Source organism: Diorhabda carinulata, chromosome 9 (assembly GCF_026250575.1).
Source record: "Diorhabda carinulata isolate Delta chromosome 9, icDioCari1.1, whole genome shotgun sequence".
In the NCBI taxonomy this organism is placed as follows: domain Eukaryota; kingdom Metazoa; phylum Arthropoda; class Insecta; order Coleoptera; family Chrysomelidae; genus Diorhabda; species Diorhabda carinulata.
In genome coordinates this window covers 17,628,848-17,641,510 of record NC_079468.1, presented here as the reverse complement: position 1 = coordinate 17,641,510, position 12,663 = coordinate 17,628,848, and the positions used below count along the sequence as shown (strand labels likewise).

The window sequence follows — 12,663 nt, the reverse complement described above, 5'->3', positions numbered from 1 at the left end:
CTGACACAGAAACTGGCCTTTCCGATCGGTCATCAGCTTCAATAGTACCCCCCGTATATATGTATGTATGAATCTTAATACATATCTTCGAAATTATTAATTTTTTTTTGACTATTTCTCTTAAAAATGGGTTACAATTTTTTTTACAAATGCGTTGAAATTTCAATACATTTTTTTACTTGTGTATGCAACTATTTTTTTTACCAAATATGTAATAATGAATGTTGGAAATTCTCCTCTAACTCGGGGTCCTTTCCGACTGAAAACCCGTGGCGTTTTGCCGACTTGCCACCCTGTAGATACGCTACTGAGCTAAATAAAACTATTTAAAAAATAATTGTGACACTTTATTAATTAAAGAAAATCTCTACGCAACTAATACTTGTACTAATTAAAATGTTTCATCAAATAATAGTAAACATTGTTGTTTATAAATATTACTTATATTTTCGACACTATTTCCAGAATAAATTAGAGATTATTTTTAGAAAAAGAAATCACTAATTGGATTCGGATGAAATTTTTCTTATCTTCGATGTGAAGACAAAAGTTTTAATAATCAAATTATATATAGATAGTTGAGTTGAACGATTGACAAATTTCCTGTAAACATTTAACCGCATTTATAAATATGATGATTTGCACGCACCTTAATCGACATTCCACAAGCAATGTTATTGTTTTTATTAGAGGACTGGAGGTTTTTCCAAGAATCACTTATATAAGTTACCTAATACAATTGCGGTATTGTTTGTGATATAAATTTAATTCAATTCATCGGTGACGGTATGGGGTCGAATTATTTAAATTGTTAGTCAGCCAGGCTTGCGCCACTCCTGGTAACTAGAGGTGTGTAAAATTTAGACACTTCTGATCTATGGTATGTATGTGTATTTACTTGCCGATATAAAAGCATTTCATGTGCTTTTGCTTGGGAATGAAATGGAGATTATTTGAATTTTAGTGCGAGAGCGGCAGTCAGTCGTCCTACCACGTGCATCGTTGTCGACTCGTATTCGGGTGTGTACGCATGCGTTCGTTTTTGTTGAATCGGCATCTGGTGTGTATACTTTGTGATTTAGTAATCGCTAAATAAAAATGTGGCAGTTTTGACGATCAGAATATCGTTATTTGGTGAGTAGACAGATTTTCTCGTTGAAAATGTGCACTTACCTTTATTTATCACCAATGACGGACTGGGCCAATGACAAAAAGCCGGTTAGGTTAGGTCAATATGTCTTTGTTGTACATTGAAGTTCGATTACTTGCTGCCATGGTTACGGTTAACCAGGTGCATTGTTTGCTTGACGGTTTTTTGGTCTTTAATTAGGTAACATTATTTTACTGTTACACTTTCTTTGTGATTTCAATTTATTTTTCCTTCTATATTTTTATCTCTGATTTTGTCGTTTTAACTTACCAATCTTTAGTATAACGGAAATTGTTATAAAATAGAAACATTTCCTGATATTTTATTGTTTGTAAATTATGTATAGGGTATTATAAAAATGAGATGCCGATAAATTATTTTATATTCTATCTCAAAGATCTTGATTATATTATATCGGTGATTTATTTCTAACAATTTCAACTACATATTCATAGGAATAAATTGTTGATGAATACACTTTTTCAAAGATGCATGACATTTTTTTATTACAATTAATATCAACTTTATGACATAAGTTGATACATAACAATTAACAGAAAATTTAGTAAATGGTATTTTTATTCCCAGATGTTCAAAAGTATTCCTTAAAATCATCACAATTTATTTTAAAAATACTATTTTCACACACATTATAATAAATGGTAAAAACATTATTTACGTCAACGCTTTGTTTTTATAAAGTAGGGCAATTTTATACTTTCGCGGTCCCCTCGTTTTTTGGTACAAGAAAATCGAAAAATCATCCAATTTCGTTGATTTTTTTTTAAATCTTTGTTTTTACGGCGAATTTATGAAAAAAATATGGGAAATATCTCACCTGGAGTTTTCATATAGTTTTATGACTTTAAATGTGATCATAAACGCACTTTTTAGCATATAATCGTTCATAACTTTTTTACAAAGCATCGTACGCAATTCATATATTTTTTTTTGTTAATCTGCACAAATATCGAACATTTTGGAAAACAAAATTGAAAAATGTTTGTTTATTTATTTTTTATCTCTAACAGTCAACATTAGTAAGACACCATTTTTTTAATAGTGAAAATTTTCAATTTTTCATAGTTAACTTTTAATATTGAACACTTGATTATAATAAGTGATTTTAAGAATGTTTTTGTTCAAATAACTTTAATAATTACTTAATAAAAAAGGCACAAACGATTATATGTGAGAAAAGGTCAATTTTAAGAGAAATTCTTATTATTTTTAATTGTAAAAACATGATAAATCAACATTTTTGTATATTTCTTTTCTCAATTTGTTCGATTTTTCGTGTAGATTAAAAAAATACTTCATTTGATCATTAGGAAGAGTTATCAAAAATTATACGTGAATTAGTGCATTTTCATGAACATTTAAAGCTTTGAAACCAATATGAGTTTTCATTTTTTTATTCCCATAATTTTTTTCGTAACTCCGCCGTAAAAACAAAGATTTTAGAAAAAAATTCATCGAAATCGGATGATTTTTCGATTTTCTACAGCCAAACAACGAGGGGACCGCGAAAGTATCAAATTACCTAAAGTAGAATTATTTTTGTTCAGATTCATTAAATTAATTATATACAGGGTGCGCGAGAAATGAGAAAAAGACAAGGCATATAGAAGCATATTTTCAAAATATTTTGATGTATACATGAACACTGATTTGACACAAGTTACCAAACAATTTTAGCATTATTATGAAAAAAACCTGGAAGAGGTCGATTTTTATTCTTAAATTCACAATTTACAGTATGAAAATATTGTCCCCCTCCAGCAACCCCTCTGAATTATTATAAGCACGCTCCGAAAATTTTAAATTAGAACAGGGGTCGTGTCGCACCTTGTTGAAAAGGGATCTTAGTCCTCTGTTCAGCAATATAAAGTTTTTCAAAATTTGGTGCAATCATAACCGAGAAAAATGTAAAATTTTGATTGATGTCTAAACTAACCTAACCTAATCACAAAACTTTACGTACGCATAATATTTAGAATGTATTTTTGAATGTACTTCACAATTAAATTAAATGTTCAAAATGACCATCATTCACTTCTTGATAATTACCGAGGCGATTTTGAAATTCTCGTACAACATTTTGTATGATCTCAGGTGTTATTTTGTTAATTTCTTCCGTTATCCTAACTCTTAAATCAGCAATATTGTTTGGTTTATTAAAATATACTTTAGAATTAATCATGTATTCTCGTATTGCTTCATTCTACGTAAAGTTTTGTGATAGAGACATTATCAAAATTTTACATCTTTAACAATAATTTTTTCAGTTATGATTGCACGAAATTTAAAAAAAACTTTATACTGATGACCAGAGATCTAAAATCCCTTTCCAACAAGGTGCCACACGACCCCCTTTTCTATTTAAAATTTTCGACGAAGTGCTTATAATTCCGAGGGGGTGCATATTCATACTGTAAATTGTCAATTTAAAAATTAAAATTGACATGTTTCAGGTTTTTTCACATAGTATATAATACCGATAAAATTGTATTTATTCCATACACATGGACGGCATTGTATAATATTCCCTTAAGGACAAACGACAGGAAAACTACAGTCTCGTAGAATGGAAAAAATCAGTCATTCTCGAATAAAAACATGTTTCAAGCAAGTTTGTCGGTATAAAATCGTGAGCTTACTGAATTCTCCAGGTTTAAATTCCAACAGGTCTGTTGATCATTCAGCAAATACCGAATGGGAGGTAGTTATTAAAGTTATATACATTTCTTGACTCAATTATCAAAAATGGTCCGAAAATGATATCCACAAACAATGTAAATATCATGAATCGTCCATATCGCATTGATGATAAATTTTTTTATACCCAAGACTCATTGTGGATAAATTAGAAAGTTCTACGATTTGACATCACGATTTTCATTGAAGACAAATAAATAAAAATAGTATGAAAATAAAATTTTTTAAATCAACTGTCAGATAAAAAACTTCTGCTATGAAATTTTAAGGTTAGTTGCGTCCTGATTTAGTTTTGAAAATCTAAACATATTCTTAATAACTTAAATCTTTAATATTTATTCTTGATGACATTTTAATATGCAGTTTTTGTTATAACTTCAACATATTGTAATGTTCTTATTTATTTAAACAGTTCTTAATCACAAATTCACAGATACAGGTATTTCCAATTTACGTAATTTATTTATACACTAATTATTCATCAACAACCACTAGACTATTCACTAACACTTACTACTAAAGTATTCACTAATACTTGACAAACTAATTTATTTAAACACACTTTTCACTATCCCGATGTGTTCACTATGACATCAAATTGTTTAACAAATAAAACAAAATGACTTCTTAGAAATTGTTTCTATAGAAACAGTCCCAACATAATGTGAATAGGTCACCAAAAAGTACAAAGAAATAGCCGCCTCAATAACAAGAAATAAAAAGTACTCGAAGAATCCGCCAAATTTTAGTTTCGGCAATATATTGGAATAGGACGAGTTCATAACAATATTTTATGTTCGGTTAAACTTTTTCACTAACCTACAATAGGATTTCGGTTAATGTTGCATGTTCTTGTCGACTTTCACGCATTATTTTTTCTTTCTCAAAACAAATATCCATTGTAACTTTCAAAAAACACTAATTCCAATAATATTTTATTGAAATTTCAAGAGAATTGAGTTCCCCTTTGATCTCACCAACAGATAAAAATGTGGAAACAAACAGATAGAGAATCATGTTTGAATTTGCTCGGAAATAGAAGGTAATAGTTTAGTCATTTTTTATTCGCATGTTTAGGCCGCTATAGATCTTCTTGTCTACGCCTTTTTCGCCATATTTAGTACCATGCGACTTCTAGCACCTCCTGAAAGAAACGCTTTTAGCATTAGGACGAGTACTTTACTGACCAAAGAAGTACTTCTATGGAAATTAATTCAAATTTCACACTATTTCTAATGAAATAATTCTAGATCACATCTCGTATATAAATAACTGTGTTCTGAGGTATAGAAGCGAGGGAAATATTCACTCTAATATATATTAATGTATACAGAATTGTAAAAATTCTGTTAAAAATAGATATTGGAACAAATTATTAACGTTCAAAAACCTGTCGAGGAAAATTCAATGGATATTTTGTATAATTTGAAGTCTAGTCCTTGAAAATATTATATCAAATAGTCATCTCAACAAAATATAAAAATAGACGTTCAGGAGCCAATAATAGTGGACACCTAAATAATTCTGTAAATTGTTTGGTAATAATTGGAATGTAGGATTTTACTACTCATTTTCTGATGAGATTATCGATAATTATATTGGTTTCAAATTAAAAATCAACATGTTTGACTGATAATTTCTGTTTTACCTCATTAGCATTATTATAAATTGTAAAACTCTGTTATTTATGAAACACGTAAAATACTCATAAATAATACTTAATGGTATGTTAAATGAAAACACAAAAATGCACCGTGTATTTGTTCTAAGTTATATTGATTTTAAAGTAAGAAGTCAATGACACCTTTTAATCTTTATAACTTTCATTCAAAGAATCATTAAGGTGTGTTATGAGTGAAGAGACATACAAGTCCACCGTGAAATTTATAATGATTGTAGACCGGTTTACTCCAGTATTTACTGGTCTATGTTTATTAAATAAAGTATATTAATAATAATGAATTTATCAGTAAATTATACATAATGTTTATAAAATAAAAATTAACTATGTTTCGATGCGGCTATAATTAAAACGAATGAAAAAACTAGCTCGTCCAACTGTTTAAAATGTTATTATAACAAGCAGCAATGAAGGAATTGAATTGAATTGAATGGTATGGCACATTTATTGATTTGTTTATATTGTGCTTGTATAGTTGACGTCGCTCCTCTTTAACAACTGTTAAGGTTTTATTATTGAAATTATTGAAATTAGCCTAGACATACCTCCTTACATTAACCCATATTTTAACAAAAATTATAGCTAACAGAACGAGATATGGTCAGTCAGAAGTACCAACCTCGAAAGCGCACGAAATTCGTACCATTTGAGACTATTAAGTGGTAAATGTTTTAATTTTATTCAAGAAATAAACCTACATTACATTATTAGCTAAATAAACAATAATATTGGATATTCCCGAAACTGGTCGGTTTTTTATTTTACTTTACTGTTTGTTTTAAATTATAATCTAATATACATCCATGTAATAATGAAATGAAATATTAGACTATTACGATAGGCATGACTAGAAGAAAAATGGGGGGCACATCATTTTTCCCATGTTTTGAGACCTCCTGAACACGGTTATGATGGTTTTTCGAATGTCTGTAGTTTATATATATATCTGTTTAAGCTACAATTCTTATTTTCGTCTCTCGAGCAATCGCTGTGGGTCCGATTTGGTTCAAAATTAGCATACATGGCTTTTTTGGCGGCGGATTGATGTTATTAGAGTTTGGTTGAAGACAAATGAATATTTCGAGGGGTCGCAGTGCAAAAAAAGTGGTTTTTGACCTTTACTCACCTCTGCAGGTCAAACGAAAAGCGACTGAAAAATGAAATTTCACATGTAGGTTCATTTAGTTGCGAGATGATTTCCTGTCTAAGGTCGAAACTTTCCATCTCCACCCCTCTCCATTTTATGGTCATTTTTGTTATATTTTCTTATTTTTTGGCCAGAAAAAGTTTAACTAGAGGGTTCGAACTTCGCATGCAAGTAGGGGTGATGTTGAAGAATTGTCTTTCTCAAGTTCAAAGTTTTCTTCTTCAGTTCTTCTAGCACAAAACGCCCGAAATCATTTTGATCGTTGTGATTGTTGAACTGGACCGCCTCCTATTTAATGAATAATACGAGTATGATCGTTACTAGGGTGATTTTTTTACTTCCCATTCTCGAAATTTCTTGTCATTATGACAATTTTTTCTTTGTTGTCAATTGGAATTGAACAAGAGGGTTCGAGACCACCGGGTCTATTGAAATTATGAATTTTCATTCGAGAGAGAGAGTTAACTTGTGAAATGAAAAGTTATTGAGGAATAGCAAATTTTTCATATAAAGAAATAAGATTGAGAATTGATATCATTTCCAAGAAATTCATTTTATGGAAAGATTTGTTTGTGTATTAGTTAAATTCTTCATTCGACGAAAAATTCGACTTTCGTGATGGAGCTCACCGCTTTTTATTTTACATCGAATACGTAATTATATCTGAATATCCCTTAGACGTTTCCAAAAATGTGTAACACCTTGCATCAAATTGATACAGAGTGGGCAAAAATACACAAATGTCAATTCACTATATATCACTCAAATAATATATGAAAAAATAAACACAAATACCGTGATGACTTATTAAAAAGCACCCCGTATAATTTATTAGTGATCCAAATATGGATTTAGGCTTGCTGTCGCCCTAGGCCTAGTTCGATGTGTCGCCGCCCTTTTTGATAACATAAATTTCATTAATTATGATGCAATATGTTTATTTCAAAGTAACTTTATTATATAGAAGTATAATTTTTTAAGTATAACTTATAAACGTGAAAGATAAATCAGTTACGAGTATAAGCCTTAGATAAATGAATAAATATTTTTTTTATATTAATCAATTTAAAAATTTCTTTCATGCAAGAGCATCAAATCTATCTTGGCCCCTGCTTGCGGGTAAATATGTTTTTACTCTTTTAGAGTGGAAAAAGATCTTTATCCTCAACAATTTGTAGCCGGAATACTCAAAAATATTCGGAGAGCAATGTCCACCTCTTGAAACTCCGTGAATGCAATACATTGCATATTTTTTCTGCAGCGTACATATTCAGTTTTTGCTAAGGAGTCTTTGAGTTGATAATGGAACAGAATACATTGCCTATCGTCTCTTCGAAATGATCAGGATACTTACCTATATATAGTTTATATGAAATCATCAACAAATATTGAAATATTTGTAAAGTTTTTCATGCATGCACTTTTACGCCTGGCTAATTGTACACTCTAGAGTGTCTACAATAGGGCAATAAACATTTGTGCTAAAATTTTGTTGCCTCGACAAAGGTGTTCTTTCATTTACTCGTGAGTTGTCTGGCTGAATATTTCGATAATGTCGATAAGTCTGGCAACGATAATGATAACGATAATAATCATGAACTCCAGATAGTACTTTGGCTTTAGTTTCATTTTAAGAAAATTGTCTGGTCTCTCATGTCTTGAAAATACAAATCCAGAGAACTATAGATCTGCAAAACGGATGATAAATCAGCCCGAGATTTTTACTAGCAGTATTAAAAAGATCTTGAGTTACATTTTTAACAAAGACTAGGATTGCTGTTTATAAATGTGTAATTTTCGCTGCATGTCCGTGGTTTCAGATTACATCGTCGGTTTCTCATCTGTTTTCGACAATAATCTGCAGTTAATCAATTATTGCCACTCTTTTTTTAATGCGTACCATGCATCATGTCGAGCAGACTAACGAGTTTGAGAAAGACTCTCAACTCTTAGATTTGTACGCTTCACCATTAATAGACAAGTTGGGATTTTAAGGCAGACCCAAAGCTTACAATACTTACTATCATTATGTGAATAACTATGAACGAATCGAAAATTAATTTCACGTAATCTTAGAAAGAAATAAAACAAACAGATGCTGTTATTTTCTGTGTACCTGTAGAAGATTATTATGAGAAAATTTTAGAAGCTCATGTTCAGACTGGTTAGGTTAGGTTAGGTAAACAATGTGGAACAAACCGGTGTTATTGTTTTAAAATAAAATAAAATGTAAATCACAATGTCACCAAGCCTCCACGTGTTGCAATAAATGATTGATTGACATGCAAGAAATAAATAAATAAGACTTCTTTTATCCTATTTTTTTTTATCTTATTCTGTAAACCCATTAGTCTGTTATCCGAATTTTAGCTAAAGTTCCAGGAGAATAATCTATTGTCCGGCATTTAGCTAATACTCAGGGAGAATAGGCATTCGTGGCGCGCCATCAGCCAACTGCCTATTAACCTGGGATATTAGCTAAAATCCCAACTTGTCTATTGACCTACGACATAGATATTGTAAAGGAAATGTATAGTTTTTGTAAAGTAGAAAATACGTTGACTGCTTCTGTTACGATTCAACTGTACATGATCCTACTAAATTTAAAAACTAGGCTGAAGGATTCATTGTTTTGATTCGTGTTTGAAGGCCTGAAATATACCTAACATATTGCTCGCATTGACCAACGATTTAGTAACTTCCAAACGCTTTGTACACGTGAGATTAATCTCATTAAATGAACAGAAAACAAGGAACATAAAGATAAAGACTTTAATTGATCTATCAAAAAATTCATCATCATCTTACCAACAGATTGAGCAATATATTAATGAATTGAATCATAATACACTGAACAAAGTGTTTAATTCATTCAAGAAAAAAATCTCGAACCAAAAAAACCATTTTGAAAAAAAGGAAAAAACAAAAAAAATTAATCAAACCCAGAAAGATTTCTTGGTTCAAGATTTTTTGTCTTGAGTCGAATTAAACGTATATTCCATAGAAATTTTTTTTCAAAAACTACTCTGAACCAATTTTTGAAATGGGTTTTTTGGAATTTCATAAATTTTCCGCCCTCACATGATGCCGCTCTAGACCTGGGCGACGCGGGCCTAGGCGTAAATCCATCTCTGTCAAGTGTATTGCATGTAGTTTTATTTTTTCATTACGCGTTAAAAACTGTCAGAAACATTTAAGTACAGGGTGATTCAAGAGTTTTTGCTCTTTTGTAACCGGAAACGAGGGGGGATATGACTGTTCTCGCACAGGTCTTGGAAATTTAGGCACAATGGATCGAGATAACATTATTATTTTATTACCATTCACACATAAATAATTATTAATTGGTGATCGATTTTGTCACTAATGATCAAAATTTGTGTATTAATTTTAATAAAAATATACCTCGTTAATAAAATGAAGAACATATTTTTTTGTGTGGCAACCTTTCCAACAATCCATCATTTCAGCACAAAAGCTGATAGAATCAATGGAAATTTGACAAGACAACAAACCTTATACACGGTAAGTTTTATTGGCACCTAAACTTTTTACCACGAGCTGCCACTGATCACATTCATCAGATATTCAGCTTTTCGCATTTTCTGGAATATAATTTTCAACGATGAACTAGATAAAGTGAAAATATTATACGAGATCGACTGATAACATTTGCAAAAAGTGATTTGAAATAAATTGCCGCCATAAATTATTCCTCTTGCTCGTTTCACAAGTTGTAGAATTTTATAATAACAACTGGTATTGATTGATTCTGTTTATAGACAACGATATAATATCGATATTAATTTAACTGGTGTTTGTTATATAACGAATATAAAATTTAGAAAACTTCGAACATGAATCTATGAGTTTAGATACGAGTCAATAATTTATTAAGAAAACCTTAATCGGAACTACCAAAGACAGGAATTAGTTTAGTCTAATGAATATATGGAAGATTACGGGTACAGTGGAATAATAAAGGGAAAAATTCGTGAAAAGTAAAAATAGTTATCATAACAATAATGAATGGGAAAGGTGCCAACGGCAGCTGTAGATCATTAAGCGGATTGATACTTAATGACGCAATGTGTGTTTTTTTTATATTAATTTCTTTTTACAGTGGGTCCATAATGTATTAATAGAATAAAAAAAATCCCGAAACAGGTCGTTTTATTTTTTAGTTTACTATTTTTTTAAAGAATAGTCTAATATATGGTGAATAACCTTTAAGTATTGACGTCAGTAACAGTTTATTTTATAAAAGCCGATTAGTTAGTTTACGTGGAAAACGGAAAACCGCGTTTGTTATTTTATCATTGTGTTTATACATTTTCAAAAGTGCTAGACTTTCAATGTTCACACAAATATTTTTTGGAGGAGGTATTTTTCTTTAAACAAAATGCGGTTATTATTTGTGGTCCATCCTATATTTATTCATAAAAAATCGATAGTTGATAACACGATTACTAATGTGATTTTCAGTTTTATATCAACCAAAAAAATCAAATTTTTCATTTTAAATTCTTTTTGCGTCAAAAAATGAACAAAAATATTGAAAATGTAGTTTTTTCGATTTTCTATCAATTTTAACTTTTTCAAAATTTTCAATAATTTGTTTGAATTTTATATTCAATCGTTTTTCTTCAAATTGTTTGTGTTTGTATGAAATTCCGAAAAATATTTGGATATTTTCGGAAAAAAAAATTATAGGCATAGTTTTCGGAGATACATGGGGAAATTTATGTTTTTCGGATTTTTAATTGGCCAAAAAAGTTCTTTTTTGGTTTTCAAATTTGGCCTCATTTTTATTTTTTATTTATTCTGTTTTATCTTAAGGAAAATATACAAAATGGAAAAAAAGATCATTTATAATACCTGATTGTGTCCTTTCTAAATTAAAAGAGGATTGTTTTCCTGGCATTTTTTATTACTAGGGGGGTTATTTAGACACGAACGTTGCCATATTCCTCCTACGTTAAAATTCTAATGAAAAAATCAATAAGACTAATTTTTCATTTAGCAACAAATGATGTATAATGTCCAACATTAAACACTATATCAGGAATGAAGAATTTACCATAGCATGAATCACTTTTCCAAGAGAAATGTAATTTTCAACTTGACACTATTTTTTCGTATAATATTGACATTATGAAATATATCGTGACATTGATGTCAGTCAACTTTTTAATGGTATTTCACAACAAAAATAATTATTCGTTTGTTTACTTTGCGTGAGGATTTTCCAAAACCATTCAATTTTCGCAATGTATTCAAATATTACGAGGTATACTCGAATAAAAATAATTATTTAATGTATCACAAAACGTATATATCAATTTTATTTACTCACGTATAATAAAATTGTCGTTTATTATTAAAATAAATATCAGGCGATATAATTTTCGATTTATTACATTTAAAACAGGAAGTTCAATAACATTCATCTAAAACTGTCATAAAATTTATTGATTACTAGAAGAACCTTGACATAGTATATACAACAAAGGTACTGAAAAGGACATATCTCCTCCGAGTCACTGTAACTATAAAATATGGTCTTGAACAAGTATCTCGAGAACAATAAAACTAAGACTATTCCAGACATTTGTAGAATTTGTTCTGTTATATAAGGCCTAAACTTGAGAATATGATGGAAATATGTTTAATATAATTCAATATTTCATCATCAGATGCGTTATAAGCGAAGTGAAAAAAGGTCGTATTCACATTGGAAATCAGTTACAAACATAATCCAACTGGCATTAAATTATAATACAGTAGGTAAAAGAGACAGAACAGAACTTACAAAGAACAAATAAACTTAACGTGGAAATAGGCTACAGAAATAGCCTAAATTAGAATCAAATGGAGAGCCTTTGTCGACAAAATTGGATGGAATCCACAAAGGGACGCATGAGTATAGCGACCTCATCGCTTTACCGAATCTCCTGGGGTGCCTTT

General features: G+C 30.0%; 1 protein-coding gene across 2 annotated transcripts in view; it reads left to right on the top strand.

Annotated features, from left to right (window-relative positions):
- The first annotated feature begins 771 nt into the window (after positions 1 to 771).
- LOC130898029 (band 3 anion transport protein) overlaps positions 772 to 12,663 on the top strand; it is a 207,689-nt gene continuing 195,797 nt past the window's right edge. The window contains exon 1 of one of the 2 annotated variants that reach the window (XM_057807065.1): positions 772 to 1,134. The gene's annotated coding sequence lies outside the window, so the exon portion shown is untranslated. The remainder of the gene's footprint in view (positions 1,135 to 12,663) is intronic. The other variant, XM_057807064.1, reaches the window with a different exon arrangement.